The sequence below is a fragment of the Megalobrama amblycephala genome, linkage group LG1, assembly GCF_018812025.1.
Source record: "Megalobrama amblycephala isolate DHTTF-2021 linkage group LG1, ASM1881202v1, whole genome shotgun sequence".
NCBI classification, from domain to species: domain Eukaryota; kingdom Metazoa; phylum Chordata; class Actinopteri; order Cypriniformes; family Xenocyprididae; genus Megalobrama; species Megalobrama amblycephala.
In genome coordinates, this window is record NC_063044.1 from 45,288,105 (window position 1) to 45,303,594 (window position 15,490).

The window sequence follows — 15,490 nt, forward strand, 5'->3', positions numbered from 1 at the left end:
AGCCAGTGTTCTTTTGGGGAAAAAAAAAAAAAAAAAAAGATGGGCTACACCTGGAACAAGGTCGAGAGGAAAGCCCAAGACAGAGATGCCTGGTGAGCCCTGGGTGACGGCCTATACCCCAAAAAGGGGGAAAAGGTGAAGTAAGTGTTTTCTTTTGATCAAAAAAAGGAAACGCTCTTGTTTTCTGTAAATGTCCTTATTAAATCATAAGCCAAGTATTTTTCTTTGAAAATCCTTTATTCTGTATAAGGGTGGTAAGATGTCTATTACACCAACAAACACTTTAAAACATCATGACGAAGATTATTAATTTACTACAAACAGAAATGCCACTACACAAATGTAAAAAATCTAAAGCACAGTGGGCCATCCAGGCTCACTGGAAAAATGAACATGTGGTGATTTTTCTGCAAAAGATTTGCGACGTTTACGTTTTGCGACACTTTCAAAGTGAAATGTTGAGTGAGTATCGCTAAAAGCGATTACAGTTTTATCTGAAACAGATGAATGTGAATATTCAAGTTTTATTACGTTAGTTGTTGTGCGTATGGCGACAGTTGGGAAATTAAATGTCCTAAAAGGTTAGGGGCTAAAAGGTTAATGTTCTGTCACATTTGAAATTAACGTATCCACAGCAAACCCTAAACCAAACTGCATTTGCTGAAGCCAACATGCCATGTTAGCTTGCTTCTATATGTTTTTAAACTTTTTATCGTGACTCGTGTTTCACAATGCAAAGCTGTACCAGATGAGCTACAGAGCAAGTTTATCTTAGAAATGCCTTGCATATGAAGCAGGTTATGTGATGCAGATGTGAAAATTTATTAGTTTAGAAATCATGCACTATATTACTTTTTTTGAGTTTTGCAAAAATGTAGGCCAAGGCACATTTTCCAATGAGCCAATTGTTGGTAGTGTTAGAGCCATAAACAACGTTAAGAATTTTGTAATATTTTTCTTTATATTAAAGGGTTAGTTCACCCAAAAATGAAAATTCTGTCATTTATTACTCAGCCTCATGTCGTTCCACACCCGTAAGACCTTCGTTCATCTTCAGAACACAAATTAAGATATTTTTGATGAAATCCGATCGCTCAGTGAGTCCTCTATTGACAGCAAGATAATTAACACTTTCAGATGCCCAGAAAGCTACTAAAGACATATTTAAATCAGTTCATGTGACTACAGTGGTTCAACCTTAATGTTATGAAGCGACGAGAATACTTTTTGTGTGCCAAAAAAACTAAATAAAGACTTTATTCAACAATATCTAGTGATGGTCGATTTCAAAACACTCCTTCATGAAGCTTCGAAGCTTTACGAATCTTTTGTTTCGAATCAGTGGTTCAGAGCGTGAAAGTCATGTGATTTCCATAAACGAGGCTTCGTTACATCATAAGAGTTTCGAAATTTCATTGGTTCACGTGACTTTGACAGTGTTTTGAAATCGCCCATCACTAGATATTGTTGAATAAAGTCGTTATTTTGTTTTTTTGCCACACAAAAAGTATTCTCGTCGCTTCATAACATTAAGGTTGAACCATTGTACTCACATGAACTGATTTAAATATGTCTTTAGTAGCTTTCTGGGCATCTGAAAGTGTTAATTATCTTGTTCAATAGAGACTCACTGAGCCATCAGATTTCATCAAAAATATCTTAATTTGTGTTCTGAAGATGAATGAACGTCTTACAGGTGTGGAACGACATGAGGGTGAGTGATTAATGATAGAATTTTCATTTTTGGGTGAACTAACCCTTTAAGAGTGATTATGATTTTTGATAAATGTATATTTTGTGTTGTTGTATTGTATCATGTGACTTTTATATGTGTTACGTATGTAACAATTTTGAAGAATAAGGAAGAAGGAAGGGTTGGTGCTAAACAGCCTTTTGACCGTGGAAAAGGCTGGAATTCACGTTTTTGGAATGTGAATAAGCGTAAAGTAGTTTTTGAGTTTGATTTCTCTTATAATGTTCAAATTGTATAATACAAGTACATGTAGGCCTGGTTTCACAGACAGGGCTTGGATTAAGCCAGGATTAGGCCTTAGTTCAATTAGGACATTTAAGTATCTTTTATAAATGTTCCTTAGAAAAAAAAATCATTACTGGTGTGCATCTTAAGACAAAACAATGGCAGTGACATATTTTAAGATCTGTCAGTACAAGTTGCTTTCAGTTAAAACAGCTAACAGGACTAACTTAAGCCTTGCCTGTCAAACCGGGGGGTAGTTACTTAATATTACTCAGTACTTAAATGTATAATTACAGTGTAACAAACACACCTTAAAATAAAGTTTAACTGTAAGCCATTACAAGACAAGTTATGAATTCAAGCATCAAATCCTTTGTGCAACACCCTTGTGGAAATGGCAAAAAATGGCACAGATCGCCATTACAGGTATTTTCCCTCCAAAATCCCTTTTTACAGATTTCAAAATGTCCCTATACATCAAAAGAAAATTATTCAAAGAGTTATTCTCTTTTGTCAAAATTGACTAGACAGAGAAATGGCACAAAACAAGATTCAAAAATTTACTTTATACGAAGCCTACCAATTGGTCATTTAAGATGGTTAACCAAGGTCTTGGACTCTCTTGATCCATGTTTTACACTTTTCAAGTGATTAATGTTAACCTAGGATTTAAGTGATAGTTCACACAAAAATCTTTAAAAATTCTATCATCATTTAATCACCTTCATGTTGCTCCAAACCTGTATGACTTTCTGGAACATAAAAGAAGATATTCTGATAAATGTTGGTAATCAAACAGTTTTGGTGCCCATTGACCTGCATTATATGGACGGAAAACACTGAGACATTTGTCAAAATATCTACTTTTATGCACAGAAGAAAGAAAGTCATACAAGGTTTGGAACAACATGAAAGTCAGTAAATGATGACAGAATTTTCATTTTAAGCATATGGTGACATTATTTAACGATAGCAAGTAGTCTGACAAATAAATTAATGATAACAGCAGAAAATTAACTTCCAGTTCACTTCCATAACTAGAGTGGTCTTATAACTGATTTATTGGCATATCTTAAGAGCTTCCTTAATTAACACCTCCCATAAATTCACAGCAGCAATGAGCTCTTGCTAGAGGCAAAGACAGATGAAATAAAAAATCTAATCAATGGTGAACATTTACATGTGTACATTCACACTTCCACAGCTGCAAGTGAGAAGTCTCACATATGCTGTGCTCTGTTTGAAAGCGCATATGTGTGAAGTTTGAGATGCATATTTATGTAGGTGCATGAGATTTTGAATCTGTGTGTTTGTGTGTGTGAGTGAGAGAGAAAGAAAGCAATCCTCCTCCGTTCTAACACTCCACTGTGTATCAGTGATGCCCCACTTTCCCATGATTCCCATGAGCTCAGTGCAGCAGCACTGGCAGTTAGTTTTGGTCCAGCAGCTCGATCCAACCCTCTTACCTCTAACGTCCTTAGCTCTCTGTCAGAGCTGCAAACCCCTCTTCAAACCATCTCAAAATACAGTACACATGATCTCTGTGATGCTGCAGGGATTGACATACAGTCTGAGCTATAGTTGAGAAGATGGAAGAAAGAGAGAGAGGGAGAGGGAGGGATGCTTTCAGATCAGGAGGGTGTTGGCTGCAGATAAAAATATGTTCACACAGCTCTATCACAAACTGGTGCTCGGCTCCTGATGCTGTTTACACAGCCAAAGCCATTCTATTTCAGACATGTTTGTACTGTTTTACCCGGATTGCAGGTTACTGTGTAAAGAGAGAGTTGTTATTTCAGTCAGGTGTGGTTGATCTCCACCTGCTTCCTGTTGTCAGGTCTCAAAGGAAACACAGTTGCAATTGCATCATTTTCTCACAATTTGAACATGAACAATAATGTTGGACCATTATTACTCTATAAACAGCTAGAGTTTTAGAAGAAAATGTGAATGGTGCTTGACTGTGGAAATGTTGTTGCCATGATGTTGTGAGTGGTTGCCAGGGCGTTACTATGCAGTTGCTAAGGTGTTCAGAGTGCTTTTTGACAAATGCTATCTGGTTGCTATATTTCTGGATGGTTGCCAGGGCGTTACTATGCAGTTGCTAAGGTGTTCAGAGTGTTTTTTGACAAATGCTATCTGGTTGCTATATTTCTGGATGGTTGCCAGGGCGTTACTATGCAGTTGCTAAGGTGTTCAGAGTGTTTTTTGACAAATGCTATCTGGTTGCTATATTTCTGGATGGTTGCCAGGGCGTTACTATGCAGTTGCTTAGGTGTTCAGAGTGCTTTTCGACAAATGCTATCTTGTTTGTATACTTCTGGGTGGTTACAAGGGCATTACTATGCAGTTGCTAAGGTGTTCAGAGTGTTTTTTGACAAATACTATCTGGTTGCTATACTTCTGGGTGGTTGCCAGGGCGTTACTATGCAGTTGCTTAGGTGTTCAGAGTGTTTTTTGACAAATACTATCTGATTGCTATATTTTTGGATGGTTGCCAGGGCGTTACTATGCAGTTGCTAAGGTGTTCAGAGTGTTTTTTGACAAATGCTATCTGATTGCTATATTTCTGGATGGTTGCCAGGGCGTTACTATGCAGTTGCTTAGGTGTTCAGAAGTGTTTTTTGACAAATACTATCTGGTTGCTATACTTCTGGGTGGTTGCCAGGGCGTTACTATGCAGTTGCTAAGGTGTTCAGAGTGTTTGTTTTTTTTTGACAAATTAAGCCTGGTTGCTAGGATGTTCTGGATGATTTCCAGTGTTGCTAAGGTGTTCTAGATGTTTTAAACATCTGCTATCTGGTTGCTAAGATATTCTGGGTGGTTGTTAGGGCTCTAATTTGCTGTTATGTGGTTGCTTACTATATAGAACATTAATACTTGGCACTAAGGGTTTGTTTAATCTAATAACAATAGTGAAGCTTGCAAGCAACAGCCATAATACTGAAGAGAGGAAATAAATAAGGAGTGTATCAGTGAGTAGTAAGACCTAGGATTGATATAAGACAGAAAACATTTTGGCTGTTAACTGAAACTGCCCTGTAATGTGGAAGTGATTGCTTCAGGCTTCAATTTAAATAGATAAGCATATGAGCACAGCTTTTATCACTTCTAACTTTCTCTTTTCTCTTTCCCATCCTTATTGTGATTGGCAGCTGGTAGATTAGGAGGACTGCTGGAATGTGAGGAAAGACGAGGTGAAAGTGGGAAAGATAATAAGAGGGAGGCCACAAGCAAACCCAATGAGCCAAAAGGCACAAGGAATCACACAACATACACATACTGGACAACAGAAAATTAAACATCAGCTGAAGAAAAAAAAAAAACATACAAATGTCAGCAGTCCTAAAGATTAAGATGCTCAACCGAAACTTCAAACGCTCAGACACCTACTAGTGTAACACAGAGTGGATTAGAAAATGAAAAGAAGACAAAGCGAGAGAGCAAGTGTAAGAAGCAGACAGAAAAGCAGGAGGGAACACAGTGAACACAGGCTTGGCAGTTTGGGCACAGTGTGCATACAAATGACTGCATTCCTCTATAAGCCAAAACCAGGGGTCTCAGTCGGTGGACTGCAAGGTATAAATGGGTTACAGGTATACAACCAACCATACAATCATGCAAAGAAACCAAGTATAAGAAAATACAACCAAGACTACATTAAACAAGAGTTAATTTGCAATGCAGATAAACAGTTTGTGTAGACCACAGTTTGTTTTCTTGTCATGCCTGTTGGAATAAATCAATCAATCAGCCTTAGCTGATTTGCTGGTCTTAGCTGGCTCCCCAGCCAAGTCTAGCTGGTTTTAACAGGGTTTTGGGCACTTGGCCACTCTGCTAAACCAGCTAACAACTTGATGTGGTTGAGAGGCAATCTTAAACCAGCTAAGACCACCTAGTGTCACCAAAGCTCCTTAGGCTGGGTTAAGTGGGTTTTTTCCATCAGGGATATTAATAATTATTTCATAATTATTTCTTATTTACACTGTTAAAGAGTTGGATTCTCATGCTAAACATGGCCAAAGTTTTAAAACACGAGTTGGACATATGACAGAGTATTTCTGTGCCAAAAATACTCTTCCAAATCCTCACAAACTTCAGGGTGTTTTTTTCCAGTATGGGCCCGTGTGACGTCAGAATGGTCGGAATTCCTTGCACGGACACTTCTCCCGGAATTACATTGATGTACTCTCGATATTTGTTATTAAAATAACCATAAAAACTGATAGTTGCAATTACTTTTTTATTGGTTAAAATGAATAGAGAATATTTTGTGTTTTTCTGTGGCTGCTTGAGCCCTCAGGATCAGTGCTTATGGTTTAATAAGGCACAGTTCTACGCTGGATTTACAGATCGTTTAAAAATGAAAGATGGAGCGGTCACAGCGTAATGATCCCGGTCATGAGTCAGAACCGCAGGCGGTGAGTAAAACTGCTTCAAATGTCTGTTTTGTGGGCAATAAGCGCCTAAGTGCATATAATGTAAACAACACGAACGTAGTGAATTCATAAATTCATTATTCATCATTCACTACGCTATATTCATTATAGTGATTCAGAAGTTATCCAGGGATTATGCGATGGTGTATTGTGTGTTTAAATACATCTGTTTAGCTGACCATTGATAGCTTGCATCTCTACACAAAATCTGAGCGTGCTCGTGACAGCTCGTCACTCTATCTCCGCTCACATGACACGCCAGGCGCTCGGCTGTTTTCGGAAAGACTCGGTATGTGTATGTATCTTTTATAAATATGATAAAACTAAAGACTTTTCGGCGATATGAAGGATGCACTACTACTCTATAGGTACTCAAGATTTACATGAGATTGGCAGAAACTGTGTGTGATACCCCCTCACCCCTTTAAGTCTATTCATGGTAATATTAATACATTTCAGTGTTTTGATTATAATGTTGTTATTGTTAAACTAAAAATAAAACTAAATCTATTAAAATCTTTTTGGTCATTGAAATAAAGCTGATATAAAATAAAATCAAAATGTTTGATGAAAACTAAAATAGAAATGTTGCCTTTGCAACTTACTGAAATAAATAGGTTTAAGTACTAAAATTAGTTTTACAACTAAAACTTAAAAATAAAGCTATATAAAAATAATGGATTAAGACTAATATTAAACTAAAATTAAAATAAAAAATGAAAATTTAAAAATAAAAGCTATAGTGTAAAGAGCTCATATTCAAGTTTTACTGTGAAAAATGCCCAATTCTTGCTGTGCACAAGGCTCCGACCAACATGCTGACATTTTATCTAATGATAGTAATGTCAGGCAACCTCGAGCTCACACTGTCCGTGACAGTTGGCTACTTGGTAAGAAAGATCGTACTTAACGTATAATGTCTTTTTTTTATTATTCATTCAGTTGTGACAATGCATGCACTCAGAAGAACTTGGCTGCTCACACCAACCCAGACAGAGAGAGGAGAGTAGAGGATGTTGAAAGCATGATGGCAGCGATTGGACTCAGTGGGTAGTAGTACTGCACAACATCATCCAGAAATTGGTTGCCTTTATAATCTGACCCTGGACCAAATAACAATGTCAAAAATAGAGGCTGTTTTGCCCAAAAAAATTTTGATGTCCTTTTATTTGGCACAAACATGACATGCAATCACTCCCTCTCTGCACAGGCAGCATTGACAGAACACATCTTTTTTGTATTGCCAGCACTTCATCTATCTTTCATATTTTGTTTTATATCAAAGTTACATCATGTCATTCCAATCCTGTATGTTTTTCCTTTTATATGGTAAACACACACACACACACATTTATTAGGGCCCAAGCCACTCAGGCGCAGGGCCCTTTTGTTTTTCTAAGGAGAATTATTTTTTTTCCATCATCCAGGGCTTTTTGGGGGCCTTACCGTGCTCAAAAACTTTAGAAAATTGGCACACACATTGGAATCTGCGGCCATTAGGTTGCCACAAAGGATGGGACCCGGGCATGGCAGGGGGGCTCGACAGCGCCCCCTTGAATGGTGTCCGAAAACTTGGTCCATATATCAAACACGCTTGCATGTATTAGTATGAAACTCGGTACACATATAGACCTCATCGGGCCAAACAACTTTCATGCTCTAAGTTATACACCAGCTCAACAGGAAGTCAGCTATTATGGGTTGTTTGAAAAATGCACGCTCTGGAATTTGATACTCCTCCTAGGCGATTAATCCGGTCACCACCAAACTTGGTCAGAATTAAGTCAAGACATTGAGGATGTAAATTTGCGAGTGGATTTTTGATATCTTGAACAGTTTGCTTGTGGTGAGGCAACGAATTTATGGCGAGAAAAGGGAAACAGGAAATGTGTTATAACCTCTGCAAACATTGATTGATGTTTATGAAACTTCAGCTGTGTGCTCATTGTAGGAAGCCGATCACATGGATGTGACTATTGTGAGTCAAAGTTATAGCGCCATCAACTGGCAGCAGGAAGTATGTTACTTTCAAAATGCTTTAAGATCACCCTCAAATTTTTACCCAATTTGCTTCAAACTTCATTAGAATAATGTCAAGATATAAAAAATGAAGACCTGTAAAATGATTTTTAATATTTTTCAAACACTGTTGCCATAGCAACAGATCAAACTTGGATGGGTTTGAGACTTGCTTCAAATTGCATGAAACTCGACTCATATGTCAGGATTGTCATCCAGTAGACATGGGCAAAGCCTCAGAAATGGACAGGAAGGAGGGCCTCTATAGCGCCACTTTTTGAAAAAAGTGGGGGGGTTAGTTTAACCTACAATCACCAAACTCAGTAGACACATTGTTCTCATTAAGCCGGACAACTTTCTAATTTACAGTCATTAGCTCTGACCAACAGAAAGTCCGATATTTTGGTTTGAATGTGGATTTTTTCACCCTCTCTCTCCCTCTCTCTGTGGCACCCCCCTCCCCCTCACCCCCTCCTCACTCCTCAGTCTGACTCTTTCTGTGTGTGCGTGAGAGTGTGTGTGTGTGTGTGTGTGTGTGTGTGTGAGGGTCTCTGTCTGTGTCCCTCTCTGTACTTGTTTTGACTATACTTGTGAGGACCAAATGTCCTCACTTATTTTGTGGAATACTTTCACAACCCACTAGTGAGGACATTTGACTGGTCCTCACTATTTTAAAAGGCTTATAAATCAGCCAAAATATGTTTTTATTTAAATCTAGTGATGGTTACATGTTTCTGTGATGGGTAGGTTTAAGACCCCGGTATACTTCAAACAAAATCAAAGAACGAACTGATGTGACGTCATTTCGAACAAAATCAGGCCAAAATGAAGTTCGTTTTGCGTTCTTTTTGGAAGTTCGAAACGGCTTGCCAAAGCAAACGTTCAGGAAAAGTTCGCTCCAGCTGCAAAACACCTTCGTACTACCATTGGTCAGTGACAGTGATAACGTAATAGGAGGTGTGTGCTGAGGCTCTGCCTTCACTCGTGTGGGACGCGTCCTTGACTCATTTTGTGTGTTTGAGTTCGTCGAGGTAAGAGCTCACACATTTCGAACTTTGTTTTACTCCTAAACGAAGAACGAAAAAGAACTTCGTTTGAAGTATACCAGGGCCTTTAGGAGTAGGGGTTGGCTTAGGTGATAGAAAATATAATTGACCCAATTTTTATACCACACATATTGAAATTTAATGAAAGCATGCTTTTGGAGCATAAGACTGTTGCATAAACGATAGTTCAGGGAGGTTTTACATGCATATTGCCCACTGTGCACAGCTGCCCTGAAGCCACCGGGTTGGCAGTGCAACCGGGCTTGGGCCCGCCATCGCTGCTTGCAGCTATATTTGTCTTTTGTGTTCCACAGAAAATAGAAATGCATACAGGTTTGGAACAACATGAGGGTTTTTGGGTGAACTATTCCCTTAAGATAATGATCCTACATTTATCAGTGCATCCATTTTGTAAAAAAAAAAAAAAAAACATTGATAAATGTAAGATCATTATAACAAATGTATTTATCAAAGAACCTATTAACGCGCAATAATGGCTACAAAAAAAATCTATTCTACCATATAAATCTGTTCAGCCCCCTTCTCTCCTCTAGGCTCACAGGTAGCAGGCACTGGCCTATGAAATTCAATGTCACATAGAGCAGTGTTGCAGGGATGAAGGGAGTGATGTGGTGCATGAAAGCCGGGGGCTTTTTACTCACACTGAAACATCTTCATCATAGAGTGTTGCGGTGCATCTCATTTCAACATGCGTCTGTGCTTAAAATACCAACAACTTGAATCCCCACCTGCTTAAGCACAAACCTGCTTCATAAATCATCTGTATGATACAGACATTGGACCTTATGATGATGTTTTATTTGTGGTGCTGCGCAGATAAGCACATACTGATAGACAGATGATACTACAAAGATGTAGTCATGTCACCTTTATTTCTATAGCGCTTTTTACAATGCAGATTGTGTCAAAGCAGCTTTACAGTGATAACTAGCAAATAATTTTGGCTGCACAGCAGCTCTAGAAGAAAATGGTGTCATTGTCCAGCTTAAGTATGTTCAGTATTGATTAATTCCTTTGTAAAAATCAATAGTTATTAATTTAGTTAATTTATCTATATATCAGCACTAAAGAAAACAGTGGTGTCATCGTCCAGCTCAGTTCAGTTCGCATACAATGGTGTCAATACAGGCAGATCAAAAACATTGTTGAATATCAAGTGTCCCCAACTAAGCAAGCCAAAAGGCGACATCAGCAAGGAACCCAAACTCTAACAGGTGACAAAAAAGGAGAAACCAGGCTCAGTTGGGGGGGGCCGGTTCTCCTCTGGCCAACAACGAACAGTGCTTGATGATTCAGGTCATAAGTCCGATTGGAATCGCAACAGTCAAAATATTTAATCCATATAGTAACACAGTTAGACACATTCACAAAAGTAAACAACATGTGTTTGCAAGTTGTGCATATTTGGCAAATTAGTCCAATGAATATTTCCCAGGAGAGGTTCAAATTTAATAGTGTCTGTATAGAAACATGTAATTTATGGGGCCAGTAAGTTGCTTTTAAGATAGTACTAGTAAGATGCACATGATTATCTTTTTGCTTGAAATGTTCTGAACATGAATGAATATATAACTTTAGTTAACTGCATGATGATTTTTTTAGAATTGTTTATTTCTGCAATATGAACACTTTGACACAGTCACATCTGACAACAGATTACTCACACTGAAGCTTGGAGTAAAATTCAGCTTCGCCATCACAGGAAGAAATTACATTTTAAAGGTGCCCTAGAACTTTTTTTTACAAGATGTAATATAAGTCTAAGGTGTCCCCTGAATTTGTCTGTGAAGTTTCAGCTCAAAATACCCCATAGATTTTTTTTAATTCATTTTTTTAACTGCCTATTTTGGGGCATCATTAGAAATGAGCCGATTCATGCTGTGGCCCCTTTAATTGCTCGCACTCTCCGCCCACGGAGCTCGCGCTTGCCTTAAACAGCATAAACAAAGTTCACACAGCTAATATAACCATCAAAATGGATCTTTACAAAGTGTTCGCCATGCAGCATGTCTAATCGCGTAAGAACAGTGTTTATTTGGATGTTTACATTTGATTCTGAATGAGTTTGATAGTGCTCTGTGGCTAAAACTAACATTACACACTGTTGGAGAGATTTACAAAGAATGAAGTTGTGTTTATGCATTATACAGACTGCAAGTGTTTAAAAATGAAAATAGCGACGGCTCTTGTCTCCGTGAATACAGTAAGAAACGATGGTAGCTTTAACCACATCTAACAGTACATTAGCAACATGCTAACGAAACATTTAGAAACACAATTTACAAATATCACTAAAAATATCATGATATCATGAATCATGTCAGTTATTATTGCTCCATCTGCCATTTTTCGCTATTGTCCTTGCTTGCTTACCTAGTCTGATGATTCGCTGTGCACAGATCCAGACATTAATACTGGCTGCTCTTGTCTAATGCCTTGAACATGGGCTGGCATATGCAAATATTGGGGGCGTACATATTAATGATCCTGACTGTTACGTAACAGTCTGTGTTATGTTGAGATTCGCCTGTTCTTCGGAGGTCTTTTAAACAAATGAGATTTATATAAGAAGGAGAAAACAATGGAGTTTGAGACTCACTGTATGTCATTTCCATGTACTGAACTCTTGTTATTCAACTATGCCAAGATAAATTCAATTTTTGAATCAAGGGCACCTTTAAACTAGTAAAGTTCGTTGGGACAAACTTTTACGTTGGTTTGACAAAGCCTTGTCTGAAACCTTGTCATGTTGCTGGCATGTTTTAGCTCATTGTTACCATTTTATTTAGCTGCTTGCATGACATAACATTTTGTTTACATGTTTCTAGTATGCTTCAGCATTTTTCTAGCATGATTTAACATGTTGCTAACTTGCTAACATGTTTTATCATTCATTTACATTTTGCTACCATGATCCTAGCATGTTTTAGTATTTTTCTAGCATGTTTTAGCATGTTGCAAGCATAGACATGTATACGTAGATGCCACATTCAACCGCCCACATTCAACTGTCCCGCCATCGTGTCGTCACTCACAGTAAGAATCAATGATGCCACAACATTGCGCAGCTTCTGGTTGTGAAACCGCCGAGATTTAATTTCCCCCAAAAATTGGGATAACCTTTCACAAGTGAGAATGTTGTGTGTTAATATGTATTAACTCAATATTACAGATTTTTACTATGGTACTTTTTACTATGGTAATATTTTTACTTTTACCATTGTAGCTTTTTAATGTCGTGTTAGCTGACACTTTCATCTTGTTTTATTGTGTTAGTTTAGCAAAATCATCTGCTGAAGACTATTGTAGATATTGAATATTCATGCATCTAAATAAGGTTACAAACGCTCTGTCAACTTGCTCTCGAATGTTCACAGACCAGCTTTGACCGTTCCAATATCTGGTTGCAAGCATCTTTTAGCATTTTGCTAGCACATTTTATCACATTGATAACATGTTTAGCAACATTTCTAGCATGAACTTAGCATGTTTAAGTATGTTGCTAGAAAGTTTTAACACATTGCTAGCATGTTTTCACTTCTTGTTAACAGGATCATAGCATGTTTTAACACATTGCTAACTTGATCCTAACATGTTTTAGCATGTTGCTAATACATTTTAACACAAAAAGTCCAAATTGAAAGCCCATCACAAAGTCTTCAGTAGTACCTACAGTGTAATCCATTATTTGACATCTCTGTCTGGTGTGGACATAGATATAGAGCAGAATTGATGAATACTGCACAGAGACAGAGCATTTTTCTGCTCTGTCCACCACTGAACCCTACAATCTCTCTGTCTCAATGACACCCAATGACATTCCGTCTAGACTTTCTGAATTACCAGCAGCAAAGTCTCTTCTCTATCTATTCAACTGAGTCAAACCAAAGAGTCACCTCCCTTTTACAGTAATAAAATGTATGACAAGACAATGTGTACAGACACAAATATTACAGGCAGAAAGCTGAGACTACAAGACCATGAGAATAGAAAGTAAAAATTGTACTTTGAATTCCTTAGAAGTCAACAACAAAAGAGAGTTTAATAATATAATATTAATAATATCTCTAGAACAAGGAGCACACAAGGGATAATCGCCTCACCACATGCTCTTCTAGCCTCTCTCTCTCTCTCTCTCTCTCTCTCTCTCTGTGGTTATCCATCAGTGTAATCAATGTGACAGGCTCATTAGTGCTCTGACTCAACTATCATTCAGCAGCAGTCACTCAGAAGAAACATCTCCGAGTTCAAACTCCAATCACAAGTGATCTGTACCGAGCACAACAATACATACACGTACACGTACATGCACATGACCCCAGGCAAATCACAGCTCCACATCCACAACTACAATATGAGCTTCGGGTTTGGATCTTGTCAACAGGAATGTTTTGTCTCAGAGGGTGATTTTATTAAAACTAAGACATTGCACTTTTTTGTCTTTCTGTTATATGAAAGCAACATTAAAAGTGCCTGGGTAACTTTAACTTTTCCTCTTTTTTCAAAATTTTAAATGCCCACAGGGCCAGATTTTCAATCTTAAATAATATTTTTAAAGGTCCCGTTCTTCGTGATCCCATGTTTCAAACTTTAGTTAGTGTGTAATGTTGTTGTTAGAGTATAAATAAAATCTGTAAAATTTTAAAGCTCAAAGTTCAATGCCAAGCGAAATATTTTATTTATTTATTTGGACTACATCCCTCTACTTCCTTCTTTAATGACGTCACTAAAACAGTTTTTTGACTAACCTCCGCCCACAGGAATACACAAGAGTTGCGTTTGTAGAGTGTGTTTGTCGCCATGTCGTCGAAACGCTGTTATTTTCATCCCGCAGTCCAATCACCGGGTCTGATTCCGGCTCAAATTGATAGGGTAAAATTAAAGACATGTTTACAATAACACTGAGCGCGTGCATCTCCACGTTATGGTAAGAGGCGTGACCTTTCCGGGCAAGATGCGCTAAACTGCTGTCGAATCACAACACAGGAACCGCTGGCACAATCAGAACTCGTTACGTATTTCTGAAGGAGGGACTTCATAGAACAAGGAAGTCATCAGCCCGTTTTTATGACAGTGGAAACAGCGGTATACAGATAAGTAAATTATGTGAAAAATACTGTTTTTTTACACGCGAAACATGAACACATGTTATATTGCACACTATAAACACAATCAAAGCTTCAAAAAACCACGAAAAACGGGACCTTTAAAGTATATTTCTAAACAAAGTGTGAAAATCAAATCACATCACATCAATATCTACTGTGTGATTTATTGAATTACATTTTAATTAATTATTTAATTAATAATCAACTGTGGCTTACTTTTCACTGTCATTTTCACCCCAAACAACATTTTTCCACTAATAGTCTTATCATACTTTTGTGTACTTAGTCACCAAAGAGAAAAAAAGTGTCAGTGAGGAGCATGTTTGTGTGTCAGTGAAGGATATAGAATTCACATAAGTAGCATTAACAGATCAAGTAAGTCATTAACTGTTCTCAATCAGGTCCTGTACATGAGACATAATATGCTTGGTCAATCTGATCAAGCTGTCTGTAGCCTTAATCTCTAAGACATGCTGCGTGTGTACTGGGAATACATATAATGAAATACACGCACTGTGAAGACTTGGATTCATCAAACATTGTGAATAGTATGTTGATAGTATGTTAAAAAAGCATTGTGTTGGAATGACAGTGTTGATTTGTGACAGCAACCACAACACTACACTACTTTGATCAGAAAACTGTGCTACCTGACAGATGACCAGTAAGGACATGTCTGATACAGAAATGGCACAATATTAGTGAAAGGTGCATGCTGGTACAATAAGAAAATATGTTCATGACATGGAAATAATCATGCCATTCACATATATTCTATCTTATGGTGTCAGTTTAATCATCAGAGGAAATTAACATTTCAATTTTTTTGCAGGAAAGGGGCAGGCAGGGGAAGAGAGGGAGAGAAATAAAGAAGATCAA

General features: G+C 37.7%; 1 protein-coding gene across 1 annotated transcript in view; it reads right to left on the reverse strand.

Annotated features, from left to right (window-relative positions):
• Positions 1-15,490, reverse strand: part of rab11fip4a (RAB11 family interacting protein 4 (class II) a) — a 66,488-nt gene that overhangs the window by 32,246 nt on the left and 18,752 nt on the right. The window lies entirely within an intron of this gene.